Below are 22,247 nucleotides of genomic sequence, written 5' to 3' on the forward strand. Positions count from 1 at the left end.
CCGCCCTCCCCCCAGGCACCCCGCAGCGCCATCCGGCCGCCCCCTCCCCCGTCCCCCCCACCCCGGCCCGCGCTGCGCCCCCGCCCGGATGGCGCACACCCTTCAGAGCTGCTGCCTCGGGACTGACCTCCGGACCCGGGTTCTGGCTGGGCCGCTGGGCAGGAGCGGGCGGGCTTGCTCGGGGCTTGTCCTTGGCGCCCGGGGAGCGCTGGCTCCGAAGATGTCCAGGGAATCTGTGGACAAACTCGCAGGAATGAACAGAGCTGAGCTGCTCAGCGTCACGCAAAGCACTCGCCCATCCCCGGCCCCAAACAGAAGTCAGGTGGTTAAAACAGTCTCTGACACCAGCACAGGTATCTGAGTGTTGGCTGCAATTTTATTTTTAGGGGGGAGGGTCGGGGACCTCATTCGTTAGAGGAACCAATTTAGGAGGTCGCTATGGGCAGGTTTTAACAGAATGAGAATCAGTTATGCAGGTAATAAGGGTAAGTACTGTTTCTAAACTTCTTATTTGAATATGAGGAAATATATGACGCACACACCTAGAAAGACATGTATGTAGCATGTACACTGGACCCAAACACAAAATATCTTTTATATAGTGTATCACACTCACAGTAGTTCAAGAGTTTCCCTCCTTTTTCTAAACATTCTCACACTTTCACCCGTACTGATTTCAGTCTGGCATCTATTCAAAGCAAGATCAGTCACCTTTGTTGTCAAGGATGTCATGGCGAATAGTTTAGCCTTTGTGCACCATCAGGTCTGTGTCACAGCTCCTGGACTTTGCAGGAAAGCAGCCCAGACTCTACCTAAGGATGCACGTGGCTGTGCTAATGAGCCCTTATTTACGCTACAGGCTGGGGCTGGATGGCCAGAGTCTGCCCACCCCTGACCTAGAGAATTTTCTGTGCCAGCTCCTGCAGTAGATGAAGCCAAGCTGCTCTCTGGCAAAAGCGCAGTTTGGGCAGAAATGTGAACAGACACACTTTGTTATTTTTCTTTTAAAAAAGAAATACTTTATGAAGGTATGGATCCTGAGAATGAAAAGAGTGTAATATAAAAATAGCCATTGAGTCTTGATTATGTACAAAATTTGAAATAACAACCTTAAAAAAGCTCTCATGAGCCTTGGGTTTCTCTCCTATACATTGGGTATCATATTAGCTCCTATTTCTTGGACTCTGGTGAAGGTTACACGAGATCATCTATATAAAGCGTTCAGCTCCATACCTGACAGGTGGAAAGTGCCCAGGAAATGTTAGCATTTATCCAACATTATCAGTAACCGACTCGTTAATCTGCCCCAGGCAGAGGGGTTGTCCTGCGGGCAGAGCACTGGCCACCCTGAGACTCGAACTGCCCAGAGGACCGTGCATGGAGCCAAGAGTGTCCAAGAGCCATTGACAAGATGCTCCATCTGGCTGTGCTTCTTCAGTCTCTCACAGCACCAAGCCCACATCCTCACTTTCTGGGGGCTACGGTGTGTAATAATTCTGATAACCTAAGAGATCTAACCCAGTCCTGAGACAGACCCTTCTGTGACCATGGAAATATTCTGTATCTGCACTGTCCAGTGCTGTAGGCACTGGCCACATCTGGCCACTTAAACCTGCCCTGAGCGGCTGAGAGACCGTGTATTGAATTTTGTTTAAGATTGATTCATTTACGTTGAAGTAGCCTCATGCAGTTAGTTAGTGATTACTGTGTTGCAGAGCAAGAAAATTATACCTGAATTCCTTCTCACATGCAAAACCTCATGTGCATCTAGAAGTGATGTCCTGAGAAGGACAGGGCATCACTTAGGTGGTATTGAAGAGATCATAGCTTACCCTGAATCTCATTAGGGGGAAAGGGTCAAAACAACAGCAAAAACAACAAAGTAAAAAGCCATCAATACGGGGCAGGGTGTGACTCTGGTCTTCAAAATCGTCAGTGTTATAAGAGGCAAAGAAGGGCTGAGGGGATTTTCCAGCTTAAAGAGCCTAAAGATACATTACTAAGAAACCTAGATGAGACCTTGTGTAAGAGGAAAAAGAACGTCAAAAAGACATTCGGTATTAAACTAACAAACCAGGAATATGGACATTAGATTAGATGAAAGTGCATGTAAGAGTTAAAAGCCCAAATGTTACAACAGTCTCACACTTACTAAAGAGAATATTCTATTTCTAAGGCCATACACAGAGGAATACATATGTACATTATATATAATGTACATGTATATTATATATATACGAGAAAACATGCAAATAGAAAAAGTGTTAACAACTGGTGAATTTGGATGATCTTTGTACTGCTTTGCAAAATCTGTGACTCTTACATTTTTTTCTAATAAGATTTCTAGAGAGTCCTCCCTGGGACTGCTGCAGGCACTAATAGGAGAGGTGTTCTTGAGAGCATCCTGACCCTGTGCCTCCCCTGACCGCTCCCCGGGGCCCCCTTGGTTCCCCATCAGGGCCGCTCCAAAAACTCCCCTCCCACCTGTTAAGAATCCCAGAGACAGAGCAGACGCCTCATTGGCTAAGGTTGAGTCACGTGCCCAGCCTGGAACCAATCATAGGGAACCTTGGCATTGCCGGCTCTGATTGGTCAGGGGCATACCTGGAGCTGGTCTGAGGATGGGATCAGATCCATCCGAAGGGCATGGAGACGGGTGGTCCCCCAAGAAAAATCAAGGGTGTTAGTAGGAGAAGGAGGAATGGTGTCCAGGTGGACAAAGCCACAGCTGCCTGCCTTAGCAGGGACCCTTACGTAATTCATTCCCTCACTTAATCAGCCCATGTGTATACAGTGCTTACCGCTGGTTACATCTGTTCTACACACAGGGGTATGTCATTGAACAACAGAGGAGGTTCCTGCCCCCAAGAACTACTCTAGCAGAGAAGACAGATGATGAATACACAGATACAAGGTATGCTCTCAGGTAGCAATAATTACTTTGAAAAAACTTCAGCAAGGCAAGGGGGTTGGAGAGAAATGGAGAAAAAGTGAGCAAGGGAGGCTTCATGGAGGAGGTGACATTGGAGCAGAGGCAGGAATTAGGAAAGAAAAGAAGGCAGGAAAGAGGGCAGCATCTTCAAGGAAAACTATCCCCCACAAGATGGGGCCACATCCAGACTGAGAGATGGACAAAGGGGCACCCAGCCACCCAAGGGTCTCTGCTGGGCAGAGATGGTGGTGGATGTACCTGACTTCTCAGAACCCAGGGGCCTCTGGCCAAAGGGAGGAAACAAGCAGACTTACCACAGGACAGAACGGCAGGACTCTGAATAACATCGTTCCCCTCATTCTGATGGGCTTCTTTGGTGGATCATCAGGGTTCTCAGAAAGCAGGACTGAGGGAGGAGGAAGGAGTCATGAGGCCATCTTGCCCTCTGAGGCTTGAGAAACTCAATAAAATCTTCATCCTGAGACCACTGACAAGAGCTAATATATGTGGAGTACTTGCTTTGTGCCAGGCATGCATTTAAGTATTTTACACGTATTATCTTTTTTGGTTCTTCATAATAACTCTCTGAAATGGCTACTCTCATCATCCCACTTTAGAGATGAGGAAACCAAGGCACAGAGAGGTTAGAACACTTGCTGGAGGTTGCACAGCAGCACCTGCAGACATGCCTTAAATTGCATCCTGAAGACCCACAGGGAACAGACTGGGAATGTCAGTGAGTGACGGGGCTGGGGTAAGACAACAGGGGTGTCCAGGCCACAAAAAGGAGCCCAAATTCATTCAGCTCTCAGGAGATCTCTGAAGGGTCTGAGCAGGGCAGTGACAGGACCTACTGACATGAGGTGACGTCTGGGGGTTCCATCCTGGGAGCCCCTCAGGGCCCTCCCTCCCCAGCAGGAGCCGGTGGGAGATATTCGGGGCTGGGATCAGTCTTCAGGGTCAACCTTCCCCATCAGCCGTGCCCTGGAGGCCCTCCCCACGGCCACCTGCGCACAGGTTTCCACCCCATGTGTGTCTCACCTCCTTTCTCCGGCGGCTTGGTCTGCACCGCCTCCGTTTCCTGGCCCTCGATGGTGCTGAGAGGTAGCATCGTGACGTCACAGGTGCTCCCTATGGACAGGAGACCAGAGCAGTCAGTGTCTGGGCTGGGGACCCAGATGGCCCGGGTGTGAACCCCAGCACCGCTCTCAGATGTCAGGTGGACTCAGACAGCTCCATCCCCTCCCCAAGTCTCCAGGTCCCCAGCATCCAAGGGGAAGTGTTGGCAATGCCTCCCTCTAGTGTTCTTCCAAGGCCCAGTGTGTGTGGTGGGGAGAGCGATTGCCATGGCACCTGGCAAAGGCAAGGGCAGAGACCATGGGTCCGGGGTTTATGACCATTTAAACAATGAAGAAATATTACCTTTTTAAAAAAACTTTTTATTTTATATTGGAGTATAGCCGATTAACAATGTGATAGTTTCAGGTGCACAGCAAAGCAACTCAGCCATACATATACATGTATCCATTCTCCCCCAAACTCCCCTCCCATCCAGGCTGCCACATAACATTGAGCAGAGTTCCCTGTGATGTACAGTAGGTCTTTGTTGGTTATCCGTTTTAAATATGGCAGTGTGTACATGTCAATTCCAAACTCACCAAGTATCCCTTTCCCACTGGTAACCATAAGTTCGTTCTCTAAGTCTGTGAGTCTGTGTCTGTTTTGTAAATAAGTAAAAATGAAAAAATAGTATGCCACAGAAAGCTGGGACCCTGAAGGTGAATGTCAGTTAACTGAGTACCAAAAGGGCCTCTGGCGTCTGGCATACAGCAGACACTCAACAGGTGCAGCTCATGGCCATCATTCCTATTGCGATATTTCAGCCCTGTCCTAAGGCTAAAAGGCAGCTTGATCAAATGGTTCAGACCAGGACCTTGCTTCCATGGCCTCAGGGGCCCCATTCTGGTACAGGATGCTTAAGTCTTAAGTCTTAAGACTGACCCGCAGGACTGCTGTGAAGACGAGGGGGCCGGTCCACAGACGACTCACCACAGCCCCTGGGGAGGGGCCAGCACTGCAGCGAGGGTGCCTAGCAGCAGCCTCAGCTGTGGGGTCCTGGGGCCCCGCCTCCACCCTAGCCTTACTTTGGGCAGGGCTTGGGCCAGTATGCCTGGAGGGTGCAGTGGGGGGTTCCAGCCTGCCGGTCACTAGCCGAGAGAGCTCAAGGAGCAAATTTGCCAGATTTAACAACAACGAGATTACAAGAAATACACAGAAAACTGAGATTTGAATTTGAGATACACAAATCATTTTTTACCATAAGTATGTTCAAACACTGCATGGGTCATGTCTACATAAAAATCATTTTTTATTTATTTTGCTAAATTATGTTTAAGTACAGGTAAGTCCCATGAAATATTCAGGACATACTTATACTAAAAGGTAATTCATTATTTATCTGAAATTCAAATTTAAGCAGGTGTCCTGTATTTCACCTGCAATCCCTGATTCAGGGGTTATTTAACCTCTTGCGCTGTCAGCTTTCCCCTCGTGAAAATGAGGACAATAAATATTAAACCTGAGGATTAAATACGATTAAATACACACACATGCTCAGAACACACTGTCTGGTAACTTAGAGTCAACACCTCTCCCTCTAAGCCTTTTTAAAGAATAAGACCCATCACAGGCTCTCACACATAATGGTGCAAATACAAGGTGCGTCAAAGGGCGGGAACACCCGGCCAGATAGACACACACACAATTGATGGAAGCACACATTTTCAGATAAACACTGGGGAAACCAGGGCATGCTGACACAAACACATCTGCAGACACACTCCAGGGAAACTCAGAGACCCCCGCATCCCCCGTGGGCAGGCGTGCTTGTGAGGGCTGAATATGATTAAACACATGTCAGCTATTGAGAACACAGCCTGACACAGAGTCAGGCGGTTTATGTGTTGGATCTAACTCTACTGTTATTGGTGGGGGGGAGGGCGGTTAGGAGGCCTCTTCCTCCACCTCCTCTCCCACCCCCACCTTCCCTGCGTCACTGTCCCTGCTGCCAGGACCTTCCAACCTGGCCTCTGACCTCTGATCTCCCGCAGCGCCCCTCCCCCACCCGTCCAGGCCCTGGTTCTGGGCCAGGTCTTCAGGGAAGACAGAACCTTATGGAAGAAGATCCCCAGGTCACAGAGCTTCATGCCTCAGAGCAGCTGAGGCACAGATGCCTGGCTTCCAGTTCAAGTGTGGCTGGGGAGTTAGGGCTGGCCCGGCAGGGCCATCAGACACAGGATGACCCCCCGGGAAGGCGGTGATCCCCCATCAGGGACTCACACGCACACTCCAACACCCCATGATGTTCTTTGAAAACCTCTGAGACGCCCTTTGAGCCCACAGACCTATTTTTAAAAATTGAGAACCACCAGTAGATACACACACACACACGCTTGGGACACACACAACGGCAGATGCACAACCTGAAAATACAAGTCACCCTCTCCAACACAATTCCCCTCTGGCTGACACCCTGGCCCATCCCCCAGAGGCTGCCCCTCTAAGATGCACGGCCCTGGCAGGCTCCCAGCCCTAACCTGCAGCCAAGCAAGTGCACGCGCAGAATCACTGGAGGCTGCACAGCCCTTTGCCAAGTGTCCTTCTCTTAAGTAAATCTTCATAAGCTTCCTCAGGTGCCCCCCCAAAGCCCCCAGGAGGGGCTCCACGCCTCCCGAATGGCCCTCTGGATGTTCTTTTAGGCTAATTCCGTACCTGGCCCCCTGATCCCGAAAGGACGTCTCCCAAAGTATCCCCTCCCCCCATACCCCGGCCTCCTCCATCCAACTACAGAGCCCCACGTCTGCCCCTCCTACCCCCGAAAACCTCAGGACCAGGACCGGGCTCCTCCTCCACCTGTCCTGCACGGAGTCCCCGCCACCCCTACCGCTGCCACCCCAGCCTCCTCGGTCCCCTCCACTCTTCCCTCCTCCCAGTGGCCACAGAAATCCTGACCTGGAGTCGCCCCGCGGCTCACGAGGACCTGAGCGTCCCGGCCGCCCTCAGGGGAGACGCGGGCTCCTCACGGGGCCCCACCGCGCGCACCATCGGGTCTCAGGGGCTGCTAGGCAGCCGCTCCTGCGCCCCACTCCCCAGAATTCACCCGCGCATCCTCCCCGGGAGCGCCGCCCTCCCCGCGGAGACCCCGCAGCGCCCTCCCGCCGCCCCCCGGCCCGCGCGGCGCCCCCGCCCCACGGCGCACCCCCTTCGGAGCTGCAGCCGCGGGACTGACCTCCGGCCCCGGGTCCTGGCTGGGCCGCCGGGCGGGAGCGCGCGGGCTTGCTCGGGGCTTGTCCTTGGCGCCCGCGCAGCGCTGGCTCCGGAGGTGCCCGGGGACGCGGTGGACAAACTCGCGCGAATGAACCGAGCTGCTCAGCGACACGCACACCCCCCAACCCCCGCCCGCAAACACAAGTCAGGTGGTTAAAACTGTCTCTGACACCAGCACAGGCGTCAGAGTGTTCGCTGCGATTCCGTTATTAGTGGGGAGGGCGGGGGGCCTCTTCGTCCTCGTCCGGTAGGGAAAGCAGTTTAGGAGGTCGCCCTGGGCAGGTTTTTAGTGGTTGAGAATTACTTGTGCAGGTAATAAGAGTACGTCGTATTTCTAAACTTGGTCTTCGAATATGAACAAACACACGCCACACACACGGAGGAACACATGTATGTAGCATGTGCCCTGGACTCAAACACAAAGTATCTTGTACACTGTGCCCCACAGTCCCAATAGTTCACGATTTTCCCTCCTTCCTCTAACCCTTCTCACACCTCCACCCGTACTGATTTCAGTCTGGCATCTACTCGAAGCAAGGTCAGTCACCCTTCTTGTCAAGGATGTCATGGCAAACACTATAGAATTCTGGGCCATCGGGTCTGTGTAGCAGCTGCTCCACTTTGCATGAAAGCAGCCCAGACGTTAGGGAAGGAATGGGTGTACTTGTGGCAATGAGCCCTTATTTACACAACAGGCTGTGGGCTGGGTGACCAGAGTGTGCCCACCCCGACGTAGAGAATTTTCTGTACCAGACCCTGGAGTAGATAAAGCCAAGCTGCTCTCTGGCAAAAGGGCAGTTTGAGCAGAAAACTGAACGGGCATGTCTTTAAAAAATATTTTATGAAAATGATATTGAAAAAATACTGTAATATTGAATCCTGTGAATGGAAAGCGCATAGTATACAAATAGGCACATAGTCTTGAATTTGGTAGAAAATTTTAAACGATAGTGTTTTTAAAAGCTCATGAGAGCCTCGCTTTTATCTCCTATAAAATGGGGATCATATTAGCTCCTATTTCTTGGACTCTGGTGAAGGTTACGCGAGATCATCTATATAAAGCGTTCAGCTCCATACCTGACAGGTGGAAAGTGCCCAGGAAATGTTAGCATTTATCCAACATTATCAGTAACCGACTCGTTAATCTGCCCCAGGCAGAGGGGTTGTCCTGCGGGCAGAGCACTGGCCACCCTGAGACTCGAACTGCCCAGAGGACCGTGCATGGAGCCAAGAGTGTCCAAGAGCCATTGACAAGATGCTCCATCTGGCTGTGCTTCTTCAGTCTCTCACAGCACCAAGACCACATCCTCACTTTCTGGGGGATACACTTTGTGATAATTCTGATAGCCTACGAGATCTAAATCAGTCCTGAGACAGACCCTTCTGTGCCCATGGAAATGTTCTGTATCTGCAGTGTCCAGTATGGTAGCCCCTGGCCACATTTGGCCACTGAAACTTGCCTGGAGCAGCTGAGAAACTCTCTTCTGAATTTTATTTATGTTTGACTCCCTTACTCCTTTATTAAGTTCATGGTCACTTTGCTGGGGGCAAGAAAATTAAACTGAATTCCTTCTCAAATGCAGTTTCCCATAGTATCGCTATTGACATTTGGGGCCAGAACATTCCTTGTGCAGGGGGGGTGCCTGTGCATTGGAGAAGGTGTAGAGGATCCTAGGCCCCTGCCCATTAGAGCCTAGTAGCACCGCCAAGTTGGACCAACCATAATATCCCTACATTGTGGAGAAGTTCCAGGAGGGGTGGTGGAGTATCACCCCAAATGAGAACTTCTGGTCTACCAGAAAACTTCCGAGGAGAAATGAAAGAAAACTCCACCCACATAGGTTCCCTCATTTTACCTGCACTGGGAGGTTTTGCGTACATTCCAGCTAAAGGCCCTTTCACACTGGGAGAGTTTACAGTCTTTTCCAACATGAAGTTTCTGGTGGTGCGTCAGGGAGGAGACCTGCCCGAAGGACCCCATCTTTGGTGCATGCATACGGCTTCCCTGCAGTGTGGAATTTCCCATGATTATTAAGAGTCGGGTCTTTGGTGAAAGCTCTCCCACACTCAGGACACCTGTAGGGTTTCTATCTGGGAAGCATGCTCTGATGTCTCTGAACACTTGACTTACACAGGAAGTCTTTCCTCATCCCTCACACTGATAACATATCCTCCCAGAGACTTTTCTGACGCTTGAGAAGGGCCAGCTGGCAGGTGAAGGCTCTCTCACATTCCTGGCTTCCCTCCCAAGTGCCTGGCTGGTGAATCCTCTTGTGTTCTGACAGGTGGGAGCCGATGCAACTTGGGGATATGATCACAATCGTGCCTTGTGGTAGGTTGCAAACATGGCCCCAGTTTTCCACACTCCCCCATGTCCATACCCTTTGTCCTAAGTGTGCAGTGCCCTCTTCTTCTGAATCTATACTTGGCCATGGAACTTGCTTTGGCCAAAGGGATTCTGGTAAAATGTGATTTAAGCAAAAGCTTGAAAAGTGCTTATGAAACTGGCATTTGTTTCTCTCTTGCGTCTTTACCCCTGCCAGGAGGATGAACATGCCCAGGCAAGCCTGCTGGAGGATGGAAGACACTTGGAGTAGGGCCAGGTCTCCCCAGTGCCCCAAGAGAAGCCAGCCTAGGTGAGCTGAGGACCAGCGTCCACCAGGCATCTGGAGGAGCCCAGAAACCTCAGCAGAGCCACCTCCACGACCCCCTGTGGCTGTTGCTCCTGAAGTTTGCCAACTAAAGGATGCTGCCCACCATTCCGTACCACCTACAGTTCACCCTGAAAGGAATTCAGGGTTAAGACCCGGGTGAGGCACCCTATGCTCTGGGGAAAGTGGCCCTCAGATAATTAGATATTTTCAGAAAAAAAAATACTATGAACCAAGATTCTTGCATCTTCCCATACTTAGAAAAGCACTAAAATCATTGACTGAGACGTCTGTTCTTCATGACCAACAGGAAACTTGTGCTGAGGTGTGTGCTTGACTGCATGGACCCCTTCTCCAAAATCACACAGAAACTGACCTCCTACCTACCTTTTGGAGCAGTTCCTCAGAGCTCTCTGAGAGGCTGCTTCCTGGGCTGTAGTCCTCAGTAAGTCCCCAAATAAACTGAAACTCACAGCTCTCACATTGTGCATTTTTACTTCAATCGACAATTTCTGTGGATTTTGTTGTTGTTGTAGCTAAGCGGCATGACTGTGTCTAAACATAAGTGCTACATGCAGATTCCAAGTATTTATGCAATATCTGAAGAGGTAAGTGAATGGATGCCATGAATCTTGGAAGGTATGAATGTTGGAAGATGCTCTTTCACTCACAGTTGTGTGACCATCTGGGAAAGTCCCAGTGTCCACAAGTGTGAGGTTATTATCATGATGGTTAAGGGCATAGATTCTGGAGCCAGTCCTGCCTGGGTTTGAATCTTGGCTTGGCTACTTATGATCTGTGTGACCTGAAGCAAGTGACATGAACTCTCTGTGCCTCTGTTCTCTTATCTTGGAAAGATGGATAATAACAGAACCAGCCATATGGTTGTGAGAATTAAGTGGATCGAAATGTGTAAAGACATTAGCTCAGTGCTTACCACATGGTCAGTGCTCAAGAAATGTTCATCATTCTAAATATTTGTGTAAAAATGGAGGAGATCCTAGTCATTGGGAGAGAGATACAGAATTGAAGAGTACACTTATTCACTCATGTATTCATTACAGCCTGATGCTGGGGCTAAATTAACATAACAGACCTGGTCAGTGGGGACACAATAGCCATTCCCCTTCGCTATAATAATAGAAGCTATTAGATGAGCACAGGATTGCCCAGCTAAGGACTGCACTTCCCAGCATCTCTTGCAGCTAGATGTGGTCATGTGACTATGCTCTGGCCAATGAGGTTTGAGGAAAGGTGATCTGGGCATCTTGTAGAAGTTGCCCTTTGAAGGACTGAAGTGTGTCTTCCCCTTCCGTCTTCCCCTCCCCCTTCCCCTGAGCCAGAATGTGGACTGGGTGTGGGGGGTGCGCCCTCTCCAGCCATGTGGCACAGAGCACCAAGGTCAAAGGACCCTGGCTGCCCAAATCCACCAGCTTGTAACACTTCCCCCCTGGAAGTTTACACACAGTCACCATCAGAGAGAAATCAACTCTGGCATATTTAAGCAGCTGTATTTGAGAGTTTTACACCAGAGTAGCCCAGGAAGTGTGTTTTGGGAGCACGGGGTCTAGAGCGGGAAGCAGAGGGACCTCAGGTGTTAGGAAAGGTAGAGGATGCTGAGGCAGCACAGGGGACATTCCCACGCCTGGATCTCCTTATACTTTGCACGAGGCTTCGAAGGGGAGGTGCACTTTGAGCCAGGTTTCGAAGGTTCAGGAGAAGATTGCGATTCAAAGTCAGAGTCATTCGATTCCATGTAAAAGGTGAAGCAAACACTTGGCTGGAAGGACAGAGAACAGAGATGAAGGAAGAGAATGTTAGCGCCTAGGTAGTGTCCAGTCACCCTTAGTTTGGGGGCTCAGCACGTGCACTCAGGGGCCGCCCACCTGGGGTTGAATTCCTACTTGGCCACGTACAGCTGGGGATCCTGGGGGCAAGCATCCTGACATTCCCTGGCCTCAGTTTACATTTCTGTGTGATGGAATATAAATAACTCCTCTCTCATAGGGGAGTGTGAGGACTGAACTAGGTAATCCTAGAAGAGGATCTTTAAATTTAACAATGTTTGCCACTTACTGAGAGCTGGAAACCCGTTAGCTGTGACAACGTTTGCTTTGCTGCTGTCTTAAAACCATCTGCTTTCCTAAAAAAATTAAACACTTCCTTTCAATATAAAGCATCTCCCACGGTGCTGGCAGTATGTAGCTGCAGTAATTTCTGAGAGGACTATTATTTCTCCCCAGTGGTTATTGAGTATTTCCTCTGCTGCATGAATGACAGGTCAGGTCCCATTTAATCCTCATGAGGTGGCCTCTGTTCTTATTTGTCCATCCTACGGATGAGGTAACGGAGGTAGGGAGGGACCCGTAAGTTTTCTCACTCTTTATGATCAGACATAGAGGTGGGGGATATCAGGCAGTCAGGATTAGAAGTGAGTATATAAGCTCCTCCGGGGACAGACATCTCCCATCATTTATGTGACAGATACTTATATCCCAGGCACTGTTGTAAGTACAGCACAAATGTGAACTCACTTAATCCTCATAGGAACCCTGTGAGGGGGGTGTTCCTACTGCCGTGTTTCACAGATGAGGAAACCGAGGCGCAGAGAAGTTCAGGAACTGGTTGCGGGTCCCACAGCTGGTAGTGGCTGAGGCTGGATTTGAACCCAGCACTGAGACTCTGGAGTCTGGGCTCTCAGCTTCACCAGGCTGGCATTCCCAGCTGGGAGGCTTAGGGTGGACAGGAAGGCTTCTCCACTCAGTGTCCTCACCTGTGCGGAATCGTCCTTTCCCCTACTTCTGGGTTACCTACCCTCCATACTAGTGACACTGTGGGTCCAGATCCTCCTTGCAGGGGTCGGGGGGGGACGTCCTGGACATTGGCCTTGAGCAGAATCCCTGGTCTCTACCCACTAGATGCCATCAGCATCACCCCTTCAGTTGTGACAAACAAAAGCGTTTCCAGACACTGAAGGTGTCCCCTGAGGAACACATCGCCTCTGGTTGAGAGTCACTGCTGCATCCCATACTTCTGTTCTCGGGGTTGGCGAAAGGTAGGGACCTTCTACCCCTCACACTCCCATGGGCATGTGACCCAGGCTGGGGCAGATGGGGTCCTGCATCTCCTCAGCTGATGCTTGGTTCAGTGGTGGGCACAGGACCCGAAAGGACCAATCAGAATGGTCTCTGCTTCTAGGTTATTTGGTTCCTCTACAAGTGTCTCTCCAATGATTTCTTATTAGTTAGTTACATGGAGAAATAAGAAAATCAGAAATTATTCAGTGGAGAAATGGGACAAGCATCTTGGCTGAATGGATCAAAATTCGTATCACCAGTGATGGCAGACAGACCTAGGGTGCATCTAGATGTGATGTCATGAGAATGACGCGGCATCGCTTAGGTGGTATTCCAGAGATCATAGCTACCCTGAATCTCATTCATGGGGAAATGGTAAAAAATAAACCCAATAAACCATGAATATGGAGCGGGGTGTGACTCTGGACTTCAAAATCTTCAGTGCCATAAGAGGCAGAGAAAGGCTGAGGAGATTTTCTAGCTTGAAGAGAAATAAAGATACATTACTAAGCACAATACCTGGCCCTAGACCAGAACTTGTGTAGGAGGAAAAAGAACACCAAGCAGACAGCATGTAGCAAATTATCAAAACTGGAATATGGACAGGGATAAGATGAAAGTGTGTATCAGGGTTGAATGTGCGAAAATAGAAAATAGAAAAAGTGCTAAAAATTGGTGAATTTGGATGATCTTTGTACTGCTTTGCAAAATCTGTGACTCTTACATTCTTTTCTGATAAGATTTCTAGAGAGTCCTCCCTGGGACTGCTGCAGGCGCTAATAGGAAACGTGTTCTTGCGAGCATCCTCACCCTATGCCTCCCCTGACCTCTCCCCGGGGCCCCCCTGGCTCCCCATCAGGGCCGCTCCAAGCTCCGCTCCCGCCTGTTAAGAATCCCAGAGACAGAGCAGACGCCTCATTGGCCAAGGTTGAGTCACGTGCCCAGCCTGGAACCAATCATAGGGAACCTTGGCATTGCCGGCTCTGATTGGTCAGGGGCATACCTGGAGCTGGTCTGAGGATGGGATCAGATCCATCCGAAGGGCGTGGAGACAAGTGGTCCCCCAAGAAAAATCAAGGGTGTTAGTAGGAGAAGGAGGAATGGTATCCAGGTGGACAAAGCCACAGCTGCCTACGCAGGAGGGACCCTTACGTAATTCATTCCTTCACTTAATCAGCCCATGTGTATACAGTGCCTAACGCTGGTTACATCTGTTCTAGGCAGGGGGATATGCCATTGAACAACAGAGGAGGTTGCTGCTCTCCAAGAACCACTCTAGTAGGGAACACAGATGATGAACACACAGATACAGGTATGCTCTCAGGTAGCACTAATAACGCTGAAGAAATTGAGCAAAGCAAGGGGTTAGAGAGAAATGAGGCAAAAGTGAGCAAGGGAGGCTTCATGGAGGAGGTGACGTTGGAGCAGAGGCAGGAATTAGGAAAGAAAAGAAGGCAGGAAAGAGGGCAGCATCTCCAGGAAAACCATCCCCCAGAGCTGGGGCTACATCCTCAAGGGTACAAGGGGCACCGAGCCATCCAAGGGTCTCTGCTGGGCAGAGAGGGTGGCAGATGTGCCTGAGCTCAGACCCAAGGGCCTCTGGTCAAAGGGAGGAAACAAGCAGGCTTACCATGGGACAGATGGGCACCCGTCTGGCTGACACTCTTGCATTCTTTCTGGGGGGCTTCCTTGGCGCCTCACCAGGGTTCTCAGAAGGCAGGGCTGAGGGAGGAGGAAAGACTCATGAGGCCATCTTGCCCTCTGTGGCTTGAGAAACTCAGTAATAATAAGATCTTCGTCATGAAACCATTGACAAGAGCTAATATGTGTGGTGTACTTGTTATGTGTGAAGCATGCTTTTAAGTATTTGACACGGATTATCTTCTTTGGTTGTTCATAATAAGTCTCTGAGATGGGTACTATATTAATCCAACATTAGAGAGGAAACGAAGGCACAGAGAGGTTAGGACACTTGCTGGAGGTTGCACAGCATTGCCTGCAGACATGCATTAAATTGCATCCTGAAGGCCCACAGGGAACAGAGATGGCATGTCAGCGATTGAAGGGGCTGGGGTAAGACAACAGGGGGCTCTGGAGATGGTGGCACCCTGGGGAGCCCGTGTCCAGGAGGAAGGGACAGCTGATATGCAGCTGCCTGTGGCGATGTCTCTGCAGGAAATAGTCAGGTATTTTCTGTCTCCTGTATGATTGTTACAGGCCACTACACGTGTGATAAAATACATGGAAAAATACACATGGATTGTGCCAAAATCCATGGGCTAGTTTTAATGTTGTACTATCATCATGTAAGATAGAACTACTGGGGGCAGTTCAGGGCCCTCCCTCCCCAGCAGGAGCCGGTGGGAGATATTCGGGGCTGGGATCAGTCTTCAGGGTCAACCTTCCCCATCAGCCGTGCCCTGGAGGCCCTCCCCACGGCCACCTGCGCACAGGTTTCCACCCCATGTGTGTCTCACCTCCTTTCTCCGGCGGCTTGGTCTGCACCGCCTCCGTTTCCTGGCCCTCGATGGTGCTGAGAGGTAGCATCGTGACGTCACAGGTGCTCCCTATGGACAGGAGACCAGAGCAGTCAGTGTCTGGGCTGGGGACCCAGATGGCCCGGGTGTGAACCCCAGCACCGCTCTCAGATGTCGGATGGACTCAGGCAGCTCCAACCCCTCCCCAGGTCTCCAGGTCCCCAGCATCCAAGGGGAAGTGTTGGCAATGCCTCCCTCCTAGAGTGGCTTCCAAAGCCCAGTGTGTGATGTGGGGAGAGTGATTGCCATGGCACCTGGCAAGGGCAAGGGCAGGGATCATGGGTGTGGGGTTTATGCCCCTTTAAGAACAGAAAAATTATGACACAGAGTGCTGGAACCCTGGAGGTAAAAGTCAGTTAACTGAGTATCAAAAGGGCCTCTGGAGTCTGGCATACAGTAGGCACTAAATAAGTGTATTCATGGCCAGCATTCTCAGTGCCATATTTCAACCCTGTCCTAAGGCTACAAGATAGCTTGACCAAGTAGTACATACCAGGACCTCTCTTCCCTGTCCTCAGGGGCCTCTTCTGGTGCTGGATGCTCAAGTGACTGCCTCTCAGGACTGCTGTGAAGACGAGGGGCCCGGTCCACAGACCCCTCACCACGGCCTCTGGGGAGGGGCCAGCACTGCAGCAAGGGTGCCTGGCAGCAGGCTCAGCTGTGGGGTCCTGGGGTCCCACCTCCACCCCAGCTTTACCCTGGGCAGGGCTTGGGCCAGTGTGTCTGGAGGGTGCACTGGGGGGTTCCAGCCTGCCAGTCACTAGCCGAGAGGTCTCTAGGATCAAGCTCGCCAGATTTAACAACAACAAGATTACAAGAAATACACAGCAAACTGTTTGAATTTCAGATACACAAATCATTTTTTAGTATAAGTACCTCCCAAACACTGCATGGGACGTGTCTACATAAAAAATCACCCTGTATTTATTTTGCCAAGTTATGTTTAAGTATAGGCAAGAAATATCTGGGACACAGTTACACTGAAAGGTAATTCTTTGTTTGTCTGAAATTCAAATTTAAGTATGCATCCTGTATTTTACCTAACAAGCTCCGATTCAGCGGGTATTTAACCTCCTGTGCTGTCAGGTTTCCCCTCCATAAAAATAAGGACACTGCATGATTAAACATGAGGGCTGAATATGATTAAACACATGTCAGCTATTGAGAACACAGCCTGACACAGAGTCAGGCGGTTTATGTGTTGGATCTAACTCTACTGTTATTGGTGGGGGGGAGGGCGGTTAGGAGGCCTCTTCCTCCACCTCCTCTCCCACCCCCACCTTCCCTGCGTCACTGTCCCTGCTGCCAGGACCTTCCAACCTGGCCTCTGACCTCTGATCTCCCGCAGCGCCCCTCCCCCACCCGTCCAGGCCCTGGTTCTGGGCCAGGTCTTCAGGGAAGACAGAACCTTATGGAAGAAGATCCCCAGGTCACAGAGCTTCATGCCTCAGAGCAGCTGAGGCACAGATGCCTGGCTTCCAGTTCAAGTGTGGCTGGGGAGTTAGGGCTGGCCCGGCAGGGCCATCAGACACAGGATGACCCCCCGGGAAGGCGGTGATCCCCCATCAGGGACTCACACGCACACTCCAACACCCCATGATGTTCTTTGAAAACCTCTGAGACGCCCTTTGAGCCCACAGACCTATTTTTAAAAATTGAGAACCACCAGTAGATACACACACACACATGCTTGGGACACACACAACGGCAGATGCACAACCTGAAAATACAAGTCACCCTCTCCAACACAATTCCCCTCTGGTTGACACCCTGGGCCCACGCTACTCATCACGCAGATGCCCCTCTATGCCACCAGGACGCTCCCAGCCCCCACCTGCAGCCAGACATGAGCCCCCAGAATAACTGGAGGCTCAAAAACCCTTTTGCAATCACCTTATTCACCAGCGAATCATCATATGTGTCCTCAGCGGACCCCCAAACGCCTCCAAAAGGCTCCCTGCCCCATGTTGTCCCCAAAACTCCCCTCTGGATTCCCCCCAGGCCTTTCCAAAGTATCCCCTCCCCCCATACCCCGGCCTCCTCCATCCAACTACAGAACCCCCCGTCTGCCCCTCCTACCCCCTAAAACCTCTGGACTCGGGCTCCTCCTCCACCTGTCCTGGACGGAGTCCCCGCCATCCCCTACTCGGGACACCCCAGCCTCCTCTGTCCCCTCCAGTCTCCTCTCCAGCTAGTGGCCAGAGAAATCATAGGACCCTGACTTCTCCCGAGGCTCAAAGGGGATGAGGACTCGGGTTGCCCTCAGGGGAGACGCGGGTTCCTGAAGGGGCCCCACCGCGGGCACCTTCGGGCCTCAGGGGCTCCTAGAAAGCAGCTCCTGCGCCCCATTGCCCTGAACGCACCCGCGCATCCTGGCCTGGTGCCCCGCCCTCCCCGCGGAGACCCCGCAGCGCCATCCGGCCGCCACCACCCCCGCGCCCCCCGCCCCTCGCTTCGCCCCCGCCCTGATGGCGCCGACCCTTCAGAGCTGCGGCCTTGGGACTGACCTCCGGACCCGGGTCTATCTGCGCCCCTTGGCAGGAGCGGGCGGGCTTGCTCGGGGCTTGTCCTTGGCGCCAGAGCAGCGCTGGCTCCGCAGATGCCCGGGGAATCTGTGGACAAACTCACGTGAATGAACGGGGCCGAGTTGCTCGGCAGCACGCGGAAACCCCCAACCCCCGCCCCCAAGCACAAGTCAGGTGGTTAAAACAGTCTCTGACAGCAGCACAGGCGTCAGAGTATTAGCTGCAATTTTATTATTGGGGGGGTGGTCAAGAGGCCTCTTCCTCCACGAAGGCCCCCAGCCTGCCAGCATCACTATCCTTGTTACTGAGGGGTTCCTACTGGGCCTCAGAATCCGTCCCCCCCCAGCGCCCCTCCCCCACTGCCCAGGCCAGGCTTTCCTAGGAAAGGCACAGAGGCTCCTGCTTCAGAGGCACTGGGGCCTGGGGACCCCTCGGGGGTGGCTGGGGGACAGGGTAGGTCCTGCAGGATCACCAGGCACACAGCGAATCCCTCCCACGAGGTGACCTCCTGCCCAGGACTCACACTCCTACTCACAGTGGGATACTTTCAAAATCGCAGAGACACCCCCTTGGCCTCGGTGTCCTACTTGTACAATTTAAGACCCACTTGTAGATCCTCAAATACACACAAATGGGCAGTAACACATCCCGAGGTTCAGTAACACTCAGGCACGTGCACGCACGCACGCACACACACAAATGTGCAGATACACGCAGCTTCAAATACTGGGCACACCAGGCACACACACACGCAGGACACACACATCTGCACACTTAAACTCAAAGGGCACCCAATGGGATACTCAGACCACCTCTGCCTGACACCCCAGGGTCACCCTCAGTCTCACCTGGGGACCCAAGCCCCCAGAGGCCTCCCGCCTCAGATGCCCCCTGTCACTCCCCTTTGGACCCCCGCAGCTCCTACTCACAATGGCTCACAGTAACACATCCCGAGGTTCAGTAACACTCAGGCACGTGCACGCACGCACGCACACACACAAATGTGCAGATACACGCAGCTTCAAATACTGGGCACACCAGGCACACACACACGCAGGACACACACATCTGCACACTTAAACTCAAAGGGCACCCAATGGGATACTCAGACCACCTCTGCCTGACACCCCAGGGTCACCCTCAGTCTCACCTGGGGACCCAAGCCCCCAGAGGCCTCCCGCCTCAGATGCCCCCTGTCACTCCCCTTTGGACCCCCGCAGCTCCTACTCACAATGGCTCACGTTAAACCTCAGAATCACTCCTTCAGCCTTGTAGGCTTGAAAACATTGAGACTTACTAGCAGATCAGACAGACAAATATGCGGAAATCCATCCAAAAGCTCAGCAACACCCAGCCATGCAGACACACAGAAACACACACACACACACACACACACACTGCAGACACACACCCACACTGCAGTCACAGACATTCCTAGAAAATCAGAGACACCCCCTCAGCTTGCAGGCCTTTTAGAAACAATACGACCCACTCACAGATCCACACACACAAACGTGCAGATTCAGATTCACAGAGCTCGAAATAGCAGACACCCCAGGCAGACATAGACATACAGACACACAGACACACAGACACACACACACACACACACACACACACACACTAACTTGTAGAAACATATTTTCAAACGAATACTTTGGAAAGCAGGGCATAAAGACACAAACACATCTGCAGACACATCTCAGAACTCAAAATCACCCTCCAGACACATGATCCCCTCTGGCTGACACCCAGGACCGACCCTAGGTCTCACCCAGGGCCCCTTCCCCAGAGGCTGCCTCTCCAAGATGCACGCCCCCGGCAAGCTCCTAGCCACCACCCCCAGGCAGGCACGGGCGCGCAAAATCGCTGGAGGCTCGAAAACCCTTTTCCAAGCGCCCTTCTCACAAGCTTCCTCTGGCTCCCCCAAAAGCCTCCGGAGGGGCTTCACGACCCTCCCCACTCCCCAAATGCCCTCTGGACTCCCCCCACCCAAGTCATTTTCCTACGTTCTATTCGGTCAATCCGGTAACTAGCCCCCCACCCCCAACTGATCTCTCCAGTGTCCCACCCCCATACCTCCCGCCTCCTCCATCAAACTACGAAGCCCCCAGATCTGACCCTCCTACCTCCTAAAATCTCGGGACCGGGACCCTGTTCCTCTTCCACCTGACCTGGAAGGAGACCCAGCCATCCCCTAACCCGGACAGCCCAGTCCTCCTCGGTCCCCTCCAGTCTTCTCTCCTCTCAGTGGCCCGAGAAATCCTCGGACCAGGAGTCGCCCCGAGGCTCAGAAGGGTCTGAGGACTCTGGCCGCCCTCAGGGGAGACGCGGGCTCCTCAAGGGGCTCCACAGCGCGCGCACCATCCGGTCTCAGGGGCTCCTAGGCAGCCGCTCCTGCGCCCCATTGCCCAGAACGCACCCGCGCATCCTGGCTGGGCGCCCCCGCCCTCCCCGCGGAGACCCCGCAGCGCCCTCCCGCCGCCCCCCGCCCCCTACTGCGCAGTCGCACTGATGGCGCCGACCCTTCGGAGCTGCAGCCGCGGGACTGCCCTCCCCTCCCGGGTGGTGACTTGGCGCGGGCTTCCCGGGGGGGCAGGGGCGGGGCGGGCTAGCTCAGTGCTGGTCTCAGGCATCCTGCAGGGGGTCCAGAAAACGTGGCCGCCCGGGGACCGCGCAAGACAAAAGCGCGAAAGGAGCCGCTCACGACCACCGCCCCTCTCCTGTCCACATAGATACTCAGGTCCAGTGACCGAAACAGTGCCTGAAACAAAGTATAATGTTGTTAGGGTTTGAGGACTGGAGATCCTGGTCCTGCACCTCCTCTCTGACCCCAGCTTCCCTCCATCACTGTCTCTGTTGGTGGGCTTTCCAACTGGGCCTCAGATAGCCGTCCTCCCCCCAGCGGCCCTCCCCCACGAGTCCAGCCTTCTGTCCGGGACCAGGTCTTCCAGGAAAAGGGAGGTGCGGGTTGACAGGGAAGAGCCGCAGGGTATGCTTCCCAGCAGCAGAGTCACAAGGGCCTGGATGCTTGGGTCGGGGGAAGCGGTTACTGGGGGCTGGGGGCTGGTCCTGCAGAATCATCAGAAGCACAGTGACCCCCAGGCAAGCGGTGACCCCTCTCCCAGACGCCCACACACTCACTGCCACTCACAATGGCATACCTTCAAAACCCCCGAGATATCGCCTCAGCCTCCCAGGCCTGCTGGTAACAACTGAGACCCACTTGCGGATGGGCACACAGGTGCAGAAACACGCCCCACCTGGGCTGTCTGGTAAGGATGGTCCTTACCCTTATGCCTCACTGGCCAGACCTTAATCAAACGGACTACCGGCACAATAGGTGAGAAATGCTGTCCTTCGTTCAGGTAGCAATATCCCAGCTGAGATTCAGGGTTCTAATGTCCTGGAAGAAAGGGGAAAATGGATGTAGGGGAACTTTGGTTTCTACAAGGGTGGTGAAAACTTCCAACAGGATAAAATATACGGAAAAGAGTATGTCTCCTTCCCCTCCAGCTCTCCCCACCGTGTTCCCTCCTTAGACTAATCCCCACTGGCATTAACGGATTTCTTATCTATGCTTTCAGAGATAAATATTTATTCATTTATTTGTATGCTTAATTATATGTTAATTTATAGGTTTAATTATACATGTATATGCATGTGTGTATATAAACAAATATATTTCATCTGCCACTAGCCACCTGTTTCTTTTTTTTACATAAATGATATCCTACTATACACACTCTTGATTTTGTTTTCTTTTTTTAGCTAACGAATATATTTTGGAAATCTTGCCATATCAGTCCATGCAGAACTGCCTCATTCTTTTTGATGGTGGTAGACTATTCCTCTGAATGACTTTACCATGATTTGTTTAACCAAGTCTCCTAAGACTGGATAGTTGGATGGCTTCTGGTTTTTTCTTACTACTAACACAACTGGCATGACCTTCCTTGGAAATGTGTCATTGCACACAATTGGAAGCTTCTCAGGACAGGTTTTAGAACTGAAAGAATTGCATCAGAGCATATGTGCATTTCAAATTTGGGGACAGCTATTGCCAAAGTGCTCTACACAAAGAGTGCCAGATGAGAACCCAACTAACAATGCATTTGGAGAGGCCAAGTCAGTATACGAACACATTTTTTATTATTAGTTTTTTGAACACGTTTTTTAATCGTTACCAACTGCTGGGT

At 51.9% G+C, this 22,247-nt stretch overlaps 1 protein-coding gene across 1 annotated transcript in view; it reads right to left on the minus strand.

Annotated features, from left to right (window-relative positions):
- LOC102993303 (zinc finger imprinted 2) overlaps positions 1-22,247 on the minus strand; it is a 141,093-nt gene that overhangs the window by 51,613 nt on the left and 67,233 nt on the right.

Source organism: Physeter macrocephalus, chromosome 17 (genome assembly GCF_002837175.3).
Source record: "Physeter macrocephalus isolate SW-GA chromosome 17, ASM283717v5, whole genome shotgun sequence".
In the NCBI taxonomy this organism is placed as follows: Eukaryota; Metazoa; Chordata; class Mammalia; order Artiodactyla; family Physeteridae; genus Physeter; species Physeter macrocephalus.